Source organism: Zootoca vivipara, chromosome Z1 (genome assembly GCF_965207765.1).
Source record: "Zootoca vivipara chromosome Z1, rZooViv2.hap1.1, whole genome shotgun sequence".
Taxonomy (NCBI): Eukaryota; Metazoa; Chordata; class Lepidosauria; order Squamata; family Lacertidae; genus Zootoca; species Zootoca vivipara.
Genome location: NC_142583.1, coordinates 27,625,386 through 27,643,628, shown reverse-complemented (window position 1 = coordinate 27,643,628; position 18,243 = coordinate 27,625,386). Strand labels below are relative to the sequence as shown.

Sequence of the window (18,243 nt, the reverse complement as noted above, 5' to 3'; positions counted from 1 at the left end):
CAGCAGCAGTCACAATTACAAAAGAGCAAAAGCATTCCCAGAGGTTAATTGTTTTTTTCAACTCAAAACAGTCAAGTGGATTCTTTATTCCCATTTTTTTTAAAAAAGCTTCCTACTTAGAACGATAAGTAGCATGAACTCCTCACCATGTTGCAGCAAAATGCCTGCTCTGCTTGAACCTTCAGTATAATCAGGACAGTGGAGAACATTTTAATGAATAATACATTGTGTTGCATACAAATGCAAAGCACTCCATCAATTTCCATTGCAGTTCCTAAATTAATTGTTGTATCCAACAGTTCACACATTTTGGGGAACATTTTCTGAAATGTTGTACATTGTACCTTTTACCCGAGTTTGTGTTAATTAAATTGCTTCTTACCCCTTTCTCTTTAATTTAGTCCTGTCATTTCACACTTTTATCATTCACATGAATTGGATGCTGCAGGTATGTAATATTTTGACGGATGTGTAAAGATTGGGTGACGGGGCCAGAGAAAATGACCTGCCATTACTTCCACCTGTTTGTACCTATGATCACATGCGCAGAACTTCTCGCTCATTAAATCAACTAAGCCACAAGCTGCTTGCAATCTGATCTATTTGCCGCTATAAAGGTAAAGGTAAAGGGACCCCTGACCATTAGGTCCAGTCGTGACCGACTCTGGGGTTGCGCGCTCATCTCGCACTATTGGCCGAGGGAGCCGGCGTATAGCTTCCGGTCATGTGGCCAGCATGACAAAGCCGCTTCTGGAAAACCAGAGCAGCACATGGAAACACCGTTTACCTTCCCGCTGTAGCGGTTCCTATTTATCTACTTGCATTTTGACGTGCTTTCGAACTGCTAGGTTGGCAGGAGCTGGAACCGAGCAACGGGAGCTCACCCCGTCACAGGGATTCGAACCGCCGACCTTCTGATCAGCAAGCCCTAGGCTCAGTGGTTTAACCACAGCGCCACCTGGGTCCCCTATTTGCCGCTATACTGGCCTGCAAAGCTCAAGAAAGAAACAGTTGCAATAAAGAACGGAAATTCTGCTTTTGTGAGGTTCTCCCAGCCCATTATATTTGTTCTGTTTTCAAGTTATGGATGCTGGATCAGGGCCACAACAGAAATAACAGAAAATTCACTCCCATTGTTCTACAAAAACTATTATCTGTGCAAAGGCTTTGTCCTCCATTTCAGCTTCTATGCTGAATTCAATCAGGCTTCACTTGAACATGGAATGAATATTGCACTGTTTATTTTCTAAATAAGTGTCAAGCAGTTAGACAGGGGCTAGAAATTTACTTAACGCAAATCATACAGGAAAGCTGAGATCTTCACCTTCTACAAAGTTTGGATATTCCTCTTTACACGCGCCAGATGCATTATCCAGTCTCCACCTCCTGCCTGCCTTGAATTAATCTGATATTATTAAATAGACATTTGATACTCATTTCAAAGAATGCTGTGTTTCCTTTTTCCATTTGCAGTCACTGCAGGTTTATTAAATCCATATACTTCAAGGTAATAGAGCATTGTCCAAATGTGCTAATGCCCTCCCCATACTACATTGGTACCTCGGTTTAAGTACACAATTGGTTCCGGAAGTCTGTACTTAACCTGAAGCGTACTTAACCTGAAGCGAACTTTCCCATTGAAAGTAATGGAAAGTGGATTAATCTGTTCCAGACAGGTCCGCGGAATACTCAACCTGAAGTGTACTTAACCCGAAGTATGAGTGTAATTGGTTCTGAAAGTCCGTACTTAACCTGAAGCGTACTTAACCTGAAGCGAACTTTCCCATTGAAAGTAATGGAAAGTGGATTAATCCGTTCCAGACGGGTCCGCAGAGTACTTAAACTGAAAGTACTCAAACCGAAGCGTACTTAAACCGAGGTATGACTGTATTAATGAGTCCAAATGTCAACTTGCACCAGGACAAAGCATCATGAATCAAATATTTCAATAGTTGTATAAAAGGGCAAGACAATGTGTAGAACACACAAAACGAGTCCCGCCCCCACTTGCTTGGCCCATAACAGACCAGTACCAGTTTAATCTCCCCTGCCCTTCAGCATGCTCAAATTTGTTTAATGACTCTTCATTGGTTAATACATTTCCACAGAGACACAGCCTGTATTAAGAATGGGGCTGAAAGTTGACAACAAGCAAATATTATGGTATCTGTTGGTTCTTGATTGCACAATAAAAGACACCAATGCTAAAGTTGCTATATTTCAGTTCCATAAATTGGCTAGTCCGATCTCCACATTATACCAAAATGGCAGACTGCCACAGAATGTTGAGGGTTAGTTCTACTGATTATTCAAGAGCTGCAAATAGGCTGCAAAACCAGCAACTCCTCAAACATGTAGGTGTGGGAGGAACAGCAGAAACATCAGCTGGACCACAAGAAGGCAAACAAACGTAGGTAAAGGCATCTTTTTTTGCAATTGACAAGCATCCTTCTCACACAGCCAGAGCTTAAGCACAAGCAGAAGAAAGACACATTACCCCTCTGGGGATGGGAATTTAATCTCACAGCCGGTAGCTTGTGGGGCTGAAGACAAGGTATGTGGTCCTACTCTTCACACTCTTATTCCCCAAGATTCTTGTCAACTCCTTCTATTTGGTTTACACCAGGCACCCCCAAACTTCGGCCCTCCAGATGTTTTGGACTACAATTCCCATCATCCCTGACCACTGGTCCTGTTAGCTAGGGATCATGGGAGTTGTAGGCCAAAACATCTGGAGGGCCGCAGTTTGGGGGTGCCTGCTTTACACTAACTTTCAGTATCTGGTCAGTCAGAGACTTTTCAAAGATCACCACATATCCAGAGGGTTGAATACACTTTTTTTAAAAAAGAGACCCTCAAAACAGACACTTCTTCATTTTCTATCTGCCTGACACATCAACTAATATGCTGACTCATCCTCTCATGTTCTAACATTCCTCTTGGCATGGTGATTTCAATTCCCCATTCTGACTTGATCATCTGTGTTTCCATCCTGTTCTGCTTAATACGTGTGCCCAAATGTACTAGAACATTCTCATAACCACAGCTGTTCATGCCCCTATATTAGCTTTGGGGTAATTTTCAAGTTCTCTTGCTAATGATCTCCTTTTCAATTTAATTAGGTTCATTCAACAATGGACAATGTTTGTATCCTTCAGCATCTGGACACCCCTGTTTCTACCAGCAGCAATGAATAATGTTCAATTTATCTTTAAGATACAAGACTCTGGCATTTGAATTATTTCAATAATTTTTTTTGGGGGGGGGGTCCTCAGGGTCCCTCACTGAACATCTGTTATGCCAAAATAATATTATAGCTGTCAGCCCTTAACAATCCACATAATCTCCCATTGTCATCTTATTCCCTATTACCTAGTTCTGCCCTATTCAGCTAAATCCATTTACAATCCTTCCTTGCTATAAGCAACCTTATAGTACTCAGACAACCCGAACCTTTAAATTAATAAATTAGTAAATTTAAAACTCCAACAGGAAGGTCTGTGGGTTCACAGGTAGAGCAACTGTTTTGTATGCAGACAGTCTCATATCCCTGGTATATCCAGTAGGGTTAGGAAAAACTGAAATTAGGGATCTGAATTCAGGAGAGCCACTGTCAATCATTAGGACAGCACCTTATAGACAGAACCACTGACCTGATTCACGTGTTCCTATGCACTACATGTTGTCTTACTGACCATGGTCATGGATGTGTACCATTAGAAAAGATGATCCATCCATTCCTCATGCAGAGGTTTACTTTCTAGGATTGAGAGCTGAGCCATAAAGGATGACAAGTTAATTAAATTTCAGCATGGCACCCCCAAAAGTCAGCAAATGGCAAAGGTGGGCAAGCTTTCTCTCTCAGTAACTTTGGACTAACTCAGTAATGATTCAAGTGCTCCCCATAGACATTTTCCTTTTCTAAAATAATTTTTGCCAATGCTTAGAGTCCTGAGAGCCAGTGTGGTGTAGTGGTTAAAAGCGGTAGACTTGTAATCTGGGGAACCGGGTTCGCATCTCCGCTCCTCCACATGCAGCTGCTGGGTGACCTTGGGCTAGTCACACTTCTCTGAAGTCTCTCAGCCCCACCCACCTCACAGGGTGTCTGTTGTGGGGGAGGAGGGGAAAGGAGATTAAGAATCTCATGCTCTAGTACGGTAAGTGCTGTAAGATCAAGCTGCCACAGTAAGTCTTCAACTTAAATCTACAGTTACACTTACTTACATACTTACCTACTTCCTTACTCACACACACACATTTACACATTTGGCTTAACTTGCTTAGAATTCTCCCTGTGATCATGAATGATGCATGACTGGGGTCTCCCTTCATGGCATGTAGATTCCAAGTGTGTTCAGCAAATAAAGGAAGTTTTATAGTAACCGAACATGCTGGATGCTGTAATTGCTAGGGAATTTCACTACAGGTGGAATTCTAGCCATATTATGCTGTTCATTATAGGTGAAAAGAAGCTGCAGATGTTTAATGGTTCCTACTAAAAGTCTGTTCTGCTCAGTGTCAGAGTCCTGTGTTGCATCATTAGGCTTTTGCAGAGGCCTTTAGGTGCTATCATGTGCCTAGGGTCTCAGAGGTGTGCACCGGGTAGCGATGTGCCAAAATCTGTCTTTAATTTCTCATAAATTTTCTTCCCCTGCAAATGATGCTTCCATTTTTCTGTCACTTTCTCAGAGCACTTTAAAATTTATAAAGGGGGGGTGGAGAGAGAGAGAACTTGTGCTTACCTGGTTGTAGCAAGGTGTGTGTGTTGCAAGGTTTGTGTGTTTCTCTTTCCAGTAAACATTTCTCCAGCATGCTGTAGGCTCCCCAGGTGCCCATGCTTCCCAATTTGAGAAAGCCCCATGGGAGCAGTTCTCATTAGGTCTTCCCCTGGGCTTTAATTGAAGTAGGGGCACCTAGGAAGGCTGCAGAGTGCAGACCACTGAGCGCAATGATTTGCAGAATGAAGTAAAGGACATTCAAAAACACTCCTTTGTCACCTCAAAAGTATGGTAAGCACAACAACCACTCCCTGCACCTCACCCATGCACATTTCACCATTTGTTTTACTCCCCTCCTTTATAAATGCAATTTCTTATCCAGCCGGATCTGTTTCAACAAAGTAAGGCATTCATGCCAGCCTGCTTTCAGGAAACATCTTGGAGTAAACAGCCTAAATATTTTAAGTGGGGTGTGTTGCTAAACAAATCTTCATAAACAAAATGCAAATAGATGACTGCATTTAATTTGCTGTGATAAAGATCTTGAGAATTATATTCATAGCCAGTGTTTAACAACTGTCCTTATAAGGCACAAAGGATAGGAAACACGACTCAAATTTATCCAGAAATGTAGTCATCACTGGTCAGATGCTTGCTGCTTTTAAGGACATTGGCTAAAGAAAGCAAAAAACCTTCTTTAGGACTACACATCACTGGAGTTGTATCGCTGAAAGCCAGGGCTGTCTTAAGCATATGCAGCACCGGGGTACAAAGATCCGCCCGGCACCCCCCCCCCCAGGTTGCAGGCAGAGCCGGCCAGCCGCCTCATCATCTCGCTGGCTCGGTTGCCCCCAAACGCGCAGTGCAGAGCTGCCCACAGCAGACGAGCCTGTCACGGCGCTCCAACTGACGGGCGGGCTCTTCTCTGACTCAACTCTCAGGCCCCGGACTCTCAGCCTGGCGCCCTTGAGAGCCCAGTGCCGGGGTGCCCCACACCCCTAGCGCCTATGGGCAATATACACAACCCAAACCCAAAAATTAAGCAATGAGATTTAAAATGTGTCAAACGAAATACAGAACTCAGGCCTCATCCAGACTTGCTTTTGTGTTATGTTTCTAGGTACAGGTGTGCGTTTTTCCTGTCTGTGTCCGAGCACTTGGGTTTTTTTGTCCTGCCAGATTCCCTATGAAAATCTACATTAAAAAAAATCTACATAAAAAAAGAAAAGAAAAGAAAATCTACACAACAACTCAACACTAAAGAGTGGGTTTCCTAGGGAGTAACATTTCCTAAGGAGTAACGTTTAGAAATAAGTTTCCTTTTTCTATTGTTTGGTTTTATGAATGCTAATCATTAAAATCATGAAAAGAGCAGGTATAAATTTAAATTTTCAAGACCTTGATGTTCAAAACCTCTCACAACGCAAGTCCTCTTTAGGCATTCAAAGTAGCTGGGCATGTATGGAGATGTGGCTGGCTCCTCTTTTACTGCTTCCTTTTTTGTTCCTCTTTGTGTGTTCATTGGTATGTGTAGATAGCCCTTGAACATACCATACAGGTTCCACAGGAGCCAACTCTAGGGGGCTGTGGATGCCTGGGCACCCACAATAATATAATTGTGGGGGCTGGGCACCCACAAAGTCAATGATAAAAGCCCGCAGGTGGCAGCAGCACTCCCTCTGAGAGAGAAGCAGTTCAGCTCCCCCCCCCTCCACAGCCAGCTAGCGAGGCACCCTTTTCCAGGGGGGTGGGGTACAGATGTGGAGTAAGAGTGTCTCTGCCCCCAAGACCCTCCCCGCAGAAAAGGGCACCTCACTGGCTGCAGAGGAGGAGGAAGAAGAGGAGTTGCTGCTGGTTACCGCAACACAGATGTGCGACATCACACATCCGCATAACAGCGGCATGCACCCAGAATCCTGAGCAGAGCAGTCTTTCCTATTGTGCTTTCTGGCATGTTGCGCCAGGGCGCTGGCCTCTCAGGGGCGCCCCAGAGAGTGGGGGAGCTGTGCGGCTTTGCCGGCCCTTCCCTTTCCCTGCATGCCCACCAGCTGTACCCCGTCAACTATATGGCTGGCGGGCGTGCAGCTTTCTTCCCAAACCTCCGTGGGAGGAGAGTGATCCCTGCAGAGGCTTAGGATGGAAGCCGCGCCCCGCCAACTATACGGCTGGCAGGCGTGCAGCTTCCTTCCCAAGCCTCCACAGGAGGAGAGTGATCCCTGCAGAGGCTTGGGGAAAGGTCGACAACTCTGGGAAACCGGGGGGGGGAATCTTTGAAGCATGACGCCGCATATGCTTAAGACGGCTCTGATCCTGAGGGCAAGATGGCACCCCTGACAGGTTCTCACACATATTTTCAATGACCCCCATTTGGAACACCTGTAGTTTGATACCATAGTGCTTCATAGACAGAAGATGGGATTTATCATATGATACATGATTTTCACAAAATGCTTACCACCATTAAGGGCCAAATATATTACAGTCACCAGGCCCTGGTATGAGAGTGTCGATGTGTGTAAGTAGAACATAATGCATCCATGTGGTCTTTTTGCGGAGTGGCATTCTCTTATGCCACCACCACATCAGTGGAAACTAGACTATACAATTTTGAGTAATGTCCCTGAGTGGCAAGTCATTAGCTCTGGAATGCCACTGGTGGAAGCATAATCAGCCCTAAGGCCAAGACAATAGTGATTCCAGCATTAGGGCAGAGAGTTAGTTTTGCCCTTGCCCTAACAATGCCCACGAGAAATACCTCAAATAATAATTCTCTTCTTGCTATGTAACAGAATTGGCTACATTAATTCCTATGGCAGAATGTTACTGAAAGACAGGAAGTTCCATGGCAAGTATCCCACACTCTCCCAACAGCTTAGCCCATTGCTTTGCTAATGCTGTAATATACGAGCATCAGAGGTGATTTTAGTAAATTATCTCAGCAAATTAGAGATAGTCAAAATGCAACATTTATGATGGTTTTCAAATTTTGATCTAACATTGGTTTCGCAACACATTATTTTATACACACTCTGCACATTTTGCTATCCAAAATATTATATAACAAAAGTGGTTCTTTTAGAACAAGCAGAGTATTTCAAAATGGTTTTGGCAACCAAAACATCAAACATAATACTTAAGAGAACTTTAAGCAGGGGAGGGGAGGGTAAATCCATCAATCAACTGGATTATTTAGGGCCCCTTTACTGCCAAACAACAAACAAACAACCCCAGAATTTAGGCTCAGATCCAAAGATATGCAATATGACCTTCAGACTTTGGCTTATAACTTGGCCTCTGTGTGGGGAAGGGAAGAGTTTGGATTTGATATCCCGCTTTATTTGGTCCTTGAGGCATATGGTGGGGCTGAAGCAAGCCAGTTGTACTTACTGGCTCCAGTGCTTTGACGATTTAGCCAATAGTTACAACTTCGTATCAGTGATTTGTTTTTAATCAATTCATTCTACTTACTCCACCCTTTATCCAAGGGCCCTGTTGTTAAGATAATACAGACAGTAAGTCTTTCCATGTAACTTAATGCTTGTTATGCTTGTTAACCACATTCCAATAGCGGGTATTTGTTTTCGCAACCATAGTGACGACATATATTTATTGGCTGCTCTTACAAGGGATTCTAAACAAGTATCTGTCTTTGTTTAATTTCAGCAAATGAGGACATTTTCCTAATGCCGCAGAAATATGGATTTGGAGTCAGGCACTGCCTTAAGAAATAAGTTGTTCATCAGTATTCTAATAACATACTCGAATGTTTTCAGGTTGGACCATCATCTAGCTAGAGGAAATCAGACATATCTATCACCATTTTGTTATAAATTTGGGGGTGTGGCTTAGCGGCCAAAAATGTACTGCAAAGTACTGTGAGGTACAGCTTGGAGACTTTGTATTAGCATTCCTAAAGTTTAAGATCCTAGAAAATGCAGTACAGGTATTTCCTTTCCTCCAAGGACCAAACCTTGGTGTACATGGTTCTCCTCCTCCCCCTCCCCATGTGGGTCAGACTATGTGGGAGGGGTGCCGTTATCCAAGTGTACACTCATTCCCATATTAAGCAGGGGATGAGGGAGTCTTGTTTTTAAAGTGAAAAGAGGATCATGGGAAGAGAAGGGTGTTGAACTGTGCCTGCTTCTGCCCACCTTTCTTGGCTGTGGTACCAGACGTGAGCTGGGAGTGGGGCATAGGAACCAACTCCTAGGGCCTGAGGTCCCCCCCCAATTAAATATTGGAGGAGGCCATGCCCCCCCAAAGTTGATGGCCATTGCCATTCAAATGGTGCGCATGCACCACACCTTGTGATCAGTTATGCAGGGCATATTTTATTCAAGTTGGCACCCCTGATTAGGAGGAAATGACTGAAGCAATTGGCAGAGTGGTCAGATATCGGGGTGGGAGGGAGCAGTGCTCATTTCTTGCCTGCTCTTTTTGCTGTTAAAGCAAGACCTTTTTCGTGACATGTGAAAAGTAGCACAGGCCAACCTCCATCACGCCCAGTCGAGTCCTTAGCTCTAACTGGAAGCCACATTTGTACTTTCCTGTCTTACTGTTCTTCATTTGCTTCCCTCTCCCTTTAAATCAGTCGGATGCAATGTGAGTTTACTGTGAGTTTGCTCTGAGTTAACATTCATCCATTTTCTACTGTCATTGTAACAGGATCCTAGCTAAAATGTTTGGGCAGTTTCTGGACAACTGAAGGAAAGGATGGGAGGGGGGGCAGGGAAAGTTCCTTATAAAAGCCTTATTATCAGTGGGGAAAGCTCTATCATTAAAGAAAGACTGTTATGGGGGGGGGAGATCCCCAATTGCCTTGCAGAGCTTTCCAAAGATAGATCTGGCAGCTTTTTAGACCATGAATTGCAAGATGGGATAGATGATGTAATCCATATTGGATTTCATGGGACATTCCTAATGAAGAAGAAAAAAACCAAAGCAAGCAGTAAAACAACTCACTTAAATTACCAGATTGAAACACATTGACCTCAGAAAGCTATTGACATTTCATTTGAATGAATGAGACATACCAATGTTATTTTGCAAGTTTGGTGTGGCAGAGGAATATGCACCTCCCAGCTAAGATAACATATCTGCCACAGATTTGAGAAAAGTTATGACTTACAGCATTTGATCCTATTTCCATACTTGATTAATGTTAACCACTAAAGTCAAAGTTTCAAAAGTCTGAAGGAAAAGTGGAAGCTATAATACATTTCCTGTAAAGAATAATAATCTTTGTTCCCTAGCCACTAATCTCCCCTAGAACCTCAGAGTCTGCCTGTTATTTCAGTTCAAATTTGATGAGGAAAAGTCATTTTGGAGGTTTCTGTAGGAGACCAACTGCATGTCACACAGAAGCATCTTTTAAAATGCAAGCCTTCATCCAACACCACAAAAGGAATACAGCATGGGGGAGGCTACTTTGCTGATTCTAGACCAGGCATCCCCAAACTTCGGCCCTCCAGATGTTTTGGACTACAATTCCTATCATCCCGGACCACTGGTCCTGTTAGCTAGGGATCATGGGAGTTGTAGGCCAACACATCTGGAGGACCGCAGTTTGGGGATGCCTGTTCTAGACCAACTTTCAACATGCAGTCAAGCCACTTGCAACCTGTATTAGACTCTATTATACCATTTCCCCCTGATGGCTTGGCTTGTGACATCTTATTAGCAGTTCAGATATTTAACACCTCTTTCTTATATTAACAAAGTCATAATTCAAGAACTATTAAACCAGACTCCAAAAATGCCAGAAATTCCATTGTGAATGAATATATCTTATTATAGACCTAACTTTCAGGGTCATAGTACGCTTGTTTAATGAAGAGGACTCTCAAGTAGACATGTATAGGGTTGCACTATAAAGGTGGGTCAATCTAGCCCTGTATTAGGGTGCTCAGTTCATCCCCAGCTCAGATGTCCTCTCACACTCCACAAGCAAATGCTTCTGGCCTCCCAAGAGCTCACTGATTTTGGTCGCAGCAGTAAAAAGAAAACAAATTTAAAGTAGACCCAATACTGGGGCAGGCAGAACACAGGGCTCTGGTGAAGGCACAAATTGGCCTCTCCGCAGACATCAGATGAGTGTGGAAGATAATCCTCTTTTCTCAACTGATCTACACAGAGGAGCTGGGTGTGGAGGGGGAGAACATTGTGGGCTTATATGTCTCTTGTGTGCATTAGAGTGTATGGGATGGCCATTCCTGCTTCTGTGATGCAGCCCTTGGAACTTTAGTCAAGAATGAATGTGGCTCTTTGGCCAAAGAGGTTAGCCAACCCTGTTAACTATAAGCCCTTATTACTCAGTTATGTGACAATTCTGTGGAAGGCCCAGCCTCCCAGTTGCAGCTCCTGTCTGATGCCACAGTACCATTTACCGTATTTCTTTATTATAGCATGCAGCCATGATCAGTTTGAAAGAGGATACTCAATTAAAGTTAAGAAAACATGGCCGTGTGTGGGCCTTTGGGACCACAGTATTTGTTTGCCATTGTTGACAAACCATGTCATCACAAGCATGGAGATCTGTGCCAAGCAAAATACATAGCCAAAAGAAAGGCACAGAATCAGGCCCGTCCTAGCCATAGAGGCTAGTGGCGTGGAGAACCATGGCACCGGGAGCTGGAGGGCACTGGAAGGGCACCAAGTGAGCGCAGGGTTCCGGCGATCTGGCCAGGACTGCGCTCTATGAGCTGAGAGGCTGCGCCGTGTCTCTCTCCTTCTCCGAGGACTCCGCGCTGCGCCTCCTTCTCGTATCCCCAGCGCTGGGTTCCGCTCAGTCGAGCTGCGCCACCAGCGTGCGCACAGCGCCCAAGCAGCTCTTGCTGGTCCCGCGGTGTGCACGCTGGTGACGAAGCTTGACTGAGCAGAACCCAGCGCTGGGGAAACGAAAAGGAGGCGCAGCGCAGAGTCCTCGGAAGTGGCCTCCCGCTGCTGCCGTGGTCCGCTTGGCACTCCCGGGTCCTTGGAGAGGCTCTGGAGCCAAGTCTGGTCGCTCAGGAGCTGTTTTGGCCAGCAAGGCGGGAGGGGGCTGCCTGTAGCCCACCAGCTCATAGAAGGGCGGCTGCCTCAGCATGATTGCTTTGGTGCTGCACTTTCAGAGGGGGGCGCTGGAGAGACTTTAGCGCCAGGGCGCTGGATGGGCTTAAGACGGCCCTGCACAGAATTCCAAATACAATAATACTTCAAGAATTCATGGCTACAATACTACACTAACTTACATGGAACTGGAAGACAGACTTCAAAAACAATCATATAACTTTTAGAAATATATACAATACATCCCAAAACAAATTTGAAACATATCTTATTCATAATTGTTATATTGTAAGTTATAAATCAAAGATTTTCCCCTAAGTATTTTTAAAAATACTATAATCTTTGATGTCTTTAAAAACAGAGACAACCACCTTTGTACATCAACCTTTAACATTCAGGGCTGATAAAGAAAGGCAGATTCCATATTCTTTTATCTTGCCCTACTTCCAAACCAAAAATAATTATTTAAACAACAAGCATAATAAACAAGTCTTATTGCAGCCTACCTTTCCAATGAAGAAATCCTACTGACTGTAACCTGCTTGTCTGCCCCCATTCAGTTGAATCAATTATTTCATCAGTGCAAAATGACTCACATGTAGTCAATTATCGCCATCTGCATTGGTTTAATAAAAAGATGTGGTTGTAACAAGGCATTTAACTATTTTATTAACAAAACTACAGTATCACACCAATTTCTCTTTTAGGCAAATCTCTCATCCTAATAAAGACCTAAGTAAGGCAGCAGGATAATTCTTCACCTGTAAATGATCCATTATAGCTTTTCAAGAGAAATTCTGAGGTTTTCTATACATTCCTGGTAATTATATTTACGTACATATAACAAATTGTAGGGGAATCTATTGCAAACATCTTGGAGCAAAATCATTCAAAACACATCTTCCCTCTTCAATAGGGTTATAGAAATCTTTCTTACAGTGCATGAAAGAATTAAAGGTAACATGGACTTTGTCCTAATTCATCTCTGTGCACCTGCATTCTTGGAGAAGTCTTGTCTTCTTCAATTGAAAAACTGATGCAAGGAGTACTGTATAAAAAAAAACAAATCGTCTCAGCGGGTCTATGTAATAACCATAATATATTTATGCCCCACCTTTCAGGTACACCATCACAATGTTACATACAAATAAATAGAATATTTGTGCTGAAAAGACCATAATGAAACTTGGGGTGGCACTCCACCAATGGGTTACTACACGCAAAAGTGTCCATTGATTTTCCTGGGATTTAATTTTTTGCTTCCATTGGCACCCTAGCTTTCCCCTTCCCTATCCTAAAATATCACAATCCATCAGATGAACCAATATCAAGTCACCTTGCTTCCTTTGTATTCATTTCCCACAATTATTTCATACCTTTCCTGCAGCCATAATGTTTCAAGGTTCGTAGGATGTCTAGCAATTCCCAAAGGGTAATTTTAGAATCCCACAGAGCTCCAAGTTAAGATTGTCATTGTCCATCTTACAATACTATGTAATTTTATCTGCTTGTCCACATTAGCAAGCTTGCATGCATGTGGCTGCTAGTTGCTCAAGTTTCTTCTGATAGGAATATCTAAAGTTTCTTAAGTCATTTGTCTCTCCTGGAGTAAGATGGGTATTTTATAATTAGTATTTTTCTTTGGTAAGCAATACTCTCTGAGTGCTTGAACATTTGTCAAAATTATTCATCTCAGCTTCTTCTATTAGTACATCAAAATACCAAGGCAAATGTCACACATGGTGTAATGTTAACCATAGTAAATTCTGTACTGCTGTGATTTAAGGTCAGTGCCATGTGTGTCTGGTTCAAATGTGTGTGAGAGAGAGTAGTATAGTTTGTGTCAATACAGCACTACCGTTCATATTAATGTTTCGATATTGTTGCCAAAAGCTATAAGTATTGCTTCAGCACCTAGGAGTCATAGGTCACTTCCAGGTGATCTGTTTATTGAACATTCATCCTGACCTGTTTGAACAAAGTTTGCAGGAGTATCAATAACAAAAAAAAAACTATAAAAAATAACATTGTCTGTTTATTGAGCATTCATTCTGCTTTGTCTGTGTGACAGGTTTATATAATGCTACCTCAAGCAATTGTTTCCAGTGCATTTCCTCTTCACTTTGCTTACGGCAAAATGTTCAGTTTTATAGGAAGTGGGGGGTTTGCTCAATGGCATGAAAACACAGAGGGACGCGGCAAGGGGGTGGTATCCACTAGATACAAAATACTGCTCCACACAAAAAACAATGTTATTGTTGCCCATTGGGTCCAGCAGATAACTTCTAGACCAAGTGTAAATCACAGAAGACAAGACATATTAGAATTATAATAATTTGCTTATAATAATTTGCTTCCTTTGTTTCATTATTTAAGGTATTCATTTTTTTAAAAAAAAATGGAAAATAAGAATCAAAGTTTTATGTTTTGCCAGTGAAGAAAAGGCCTGTAAGTTCAAATAAAGTTATTTAGAGCACACCAGAAAAAGAGAAAAGCATTAGTACGCTAAGTTTAAGGAACATTTAAGGGTGATTTTATACAGACAGTTTTAGGCAGGGAAGCCATGCTGTGAAGTTAAGCTTTCTGTCATTTTGCGGTTGGGGTTTCTTATGAACACATTTCAGCATGATGAAATCAACTTCAAGCTATTTTTGTGGAAAAATAATAGCAAACATTTTCCAAGACATGGCTTAGCAGTTATTCCTCCAGGAGGAGTTTATTCAGAAGAAGTTTTAATTACTGCAGAATGGTGGGGAGCTGTCACCACAAGGAGATGTCTTCCCATCCAAAATGTGTGTAAACTAGTCCTAATAATGTGCATCAATAGTATAGTACTCTTCAGTGTAGTCTGCTAATCATAGCTTGACCTTAAGATTCTACTTCCCATGTGTGCAATTAGCAATGGGACTAAGACTCTGTTTGAGGTAATATTGGCTATGTTCACATGCAGCGCTAAAGTTTAACATTACATGGAAGAGCCTTGGGCTCCTGTGTTTCCCTATCCTTCTCCTCCTCTGGTGTGATTGTGAAGAGGATATTGATAGCATTTGCTTCAGTTTGCAACTATACCCAGTTTGCCATTATGCCCAAAGCGGGACAAACAGTCTTTACTAGCTGTTTTTTTTTAAAAAAAAACTAAAAAAAAACTATGGTTTCTCCAAACAAGTTTCCCGTGATTGATGATCTTGAATTTTTTGAATAAACCATAAATAAAGTGATTACAACTCTTGGTTTAGAAATTACAAATTGTGGTTAGTTGAAAGTGGAAGAAAACACTTCTGCTCTCCTCCTCTTAGCCTCACCAGAGGGTGAGAGAGGAGGAAGGAGCACATGAGCCCAAAACTTGTGTACGTAACACTAAACTATGGTTTTATGTTAAATGCAATTTTTTTTCAGTTTAGAGAAAAGGCAAGCAAGCAATGACATGACATGAGGGTATAGAATTATGCATGGCATGGAGAAAGTGGAGAAAGTTCTTTTCCTTCTCTCATAACATAACAGCTCATGAACATCCCACGAGAATGAATGCTGAAAGATTCAGGACAAGCAACACACACACACACACACACACACACACACACACTTTATCACAGCACAGTTAAACTTTGGAATTCTTTCCCACCGGAGGAAATGGTGGTCATAAACCTGGATGGCTTTAAGAGGGGATTAGAGAATTTTACAGAGGATAAGGCTATCAATGGTTGCTAGCTAGGATGGCTATCCCTTGCCTACACAGTCTGAAGACCAGTTCTGGGAAACCATTGGAAGGGATAGTGCAGTTTCACCCAAACCCTTCTTGTATGCTTCTCATGGGCATGTGGTTGTGAAAACAGGATGCTGGACATACCCTCCAACTCCCGGTAAGAAAAATCCGGGATCAGCAGCGGCACGGCACCAGAGCTTGCTTCTACGCATGTCTGGACATGCATACCGGTAGAAACAGGGCTGTCTTAAGGCTATCCAGCGCCGTGGTTCAAGGAGCCCTCCAGTGCCCTGCCCCCATTCCCATAGTTGCTGGGGCTGGAGGAGCGAGCCACTCCCCCCTCTTTATTGGGGTGCATGTCTGCACAGAATAGAGCAGACCCAGGAGTCCCGGCTCAGCTCCCTGCACCCTCCGCCTCCTCTCTGCTCTGGCCCCTCCCCTCCAGCTTGGCTTGGCTTCGCTGCCGCGAAGCAGGAGCCACCGGGGTGCGCGCAATGAAAGGAGGAGGAGGAGGAGAGCAGGGAGGGACAGAGGGAGGGAGCTCACGGCCTCTCTCTCCTTCCTTTTCCTCTGCGCGGCACCAGGTCCGCCGACTGGGACAAGCGCCCGCCTCTCCATCCTGGCTGGGCTGGAGGGCGGCACCTCTGGTGGGGAAGAGGAGGCTCCAGGCACGGTGCTGCTTCAGCGTGGTGGGCGAGGTCGCTGTGTCCAGCCTCCGCCTCTTCCCTGGCGCCAGGGAAGCCCTGCCCAGCAATGACAGGAAAGTGAAAGTTGCTGAGAGGAGGGAGGGACAGGGTGCCAAGCGCAGTTTCAGCACGTGCACATTCAGCACAAAAACCGACGGGGCGTGTGCAGATCGGGTCACTTCCAAGCTCTCCTCCCCTTTTCTTTGCTTCTCGCAACCTTTTTCTCTGCACGCCCGCCAGCCACTTGGTAGACGGGGCACAGCTGGCGGGCATGCTGGGGCGCCTGTCAGCGCCCAGCGCCCTGACGCAACATGCCAGTAAAACCAATGGGAAGGACAGCTCTGCGTAGAAACAACTTCTGGTGCTGGTGCTGCCCGATTTCCGGTGCCCGGACATGGACAGAGCGGCACCGGAAGTCGCTTCTATGCATGTCCAGACATGCACAGAAGGAGCCTCCCTGGCAGGTAGGAAATCCGGGGGATTTACAGGATTTTTCTCTATTTGGGATAACAGCGGGAAACGGGTTTAAATACGGGGGTTTCCCGCGAAAAACAGAAGACTTGGCAGCTATGATACTGGAGTAGAAGGGCCAATGGCCTGGTACACCAGGACTTTATGTTAATCTTCAGTTTACAAGTCACTGTTTGCAAGAAAATTGAAATTTACAAGCTTTGTACAGAAATCTATCTAAAGGGAATCACCGATGATTCGAATGAAGCCAAACTGAGATACCTACTAAATGATGAAGACTCCTTAAGATCACTCACGGTTGCCAGATTCTTGATCAGCGTCCTATCCCTAAAGAAGAAAAACGGACTCCTGTGCGGCTCGGATAACCCTTTTAAACCATGATTTATGTTTTAGGATGTAATTAGGTGATATCATCATCATAGCTGCCAAGTTATCCCTTTTTTAAAGGGATTTTCCCTTATGCTGAATAGGCTTCCTCGCGAGAAAAGGGAAAACTTAGCATCATTGATGTCTTTTATTAATTTATGAGCAGAGGGCGATGTTTATGCTGCAAATTTATTGTATTGTATGTTGTTGTTGTTTTGTTGTTTTGTTTTTGTAAGTTTTGGCTGTTTAAAATTTGGAGGTTTAAGTACATATATGTTGGTATGGGAATTGTTGTGTGATGGGCCAATGGCCGTAATAAATGTCAATCAATTTGTAGAGAAATCAGGAACAAAGGCGGAGTTGGGAGCAGTGCAGCACGGCTGGAATAAATTCCCCCATTTGATGATTGTCTTTCTATATAGCAGTGTCACCGGATGAATGGCTCATGCTAGATGAAAATGTGCTCATGGATTTTTCCTTTCCCAGAACTGACTTAATTAGTGGGAAACCCAGAGATACAAACATTAGTTTCAAGGAATTATTCTAACGATTTCATGGTTTGAGTAAAGTAGGAGCAGCCTCAGGGACAATGTCTCCTGTAACTGATAGTAGACTCAGACTCAGAGTCATTATCCCCAATAATGAGCAAGAGCCTCTCTCACATCTCCTTTTGAAGATTAAGATTTACATGTTTTCATTATCTCTAAACACTCTTGAGGAGGAGAGAGTAAGCAGAACATTCCTATAGTTTACATTGGGGGTGGGGTTCTGCTCATCATGATTTTTTTTTTAACCCACCAGGTTTTTAATCCTCTGTTAAAGTGGGCAAGTCAGCTGCTTGTGAAATGCCTTCCTCCTCCCAGCTGTGTACTGTGCGAATGCTGTTTTTTCACAGAATTCAGAGGTTGGTGTAATTAAACTGAAGGGACCCTGGGTCATATCCACCTATTAACTCTGCTAATATAACTGACATGTCCAAACTGTTCCTTATGGGCAGTAGGATAAACATTCTCTCTCTCAGATTCTCCAAGTCCCAGAAATAATGAATTAGCGGCTTGTTATGTTGTCTCATCCTCATTGCATGTTTATCACCATTAAGATACACACTGTTTATTCAGAGATATTTCTTTGTAAAGAAAGAGTGTATAAATAAGAGATATTGATGAAGACAGTCTGATACTGACTTCTTACTAAGGCTGCAATCCTGTGTGGATTTTGGCATGCTTAATCCCACAGATTCTAGCAGGCTTAG

General features: G+C 43.4%; 1 long non-coding RNA gene across 1 annotated transcript in view; it reads right to left on the bottom strand.

Moving 5' to 3' along the window:
• LOC148687312 (uncharacterized) overlaps positions 1-18,243 on the bottom strand; it is a 49,130-nt gene that overhangs the window by 15,853 nt on the left and 15,034 nt on the right. The window contains exon 2 of the long non-coding RNA XR_015947901.1: positions 12,272-12,381. This is a non-coding gene — a long non-coding RNA (uncharacterized LOC148687312). The remainder of the gene's footprint in view (positions 1-12,271; positions 12,382-18,243) is intronic.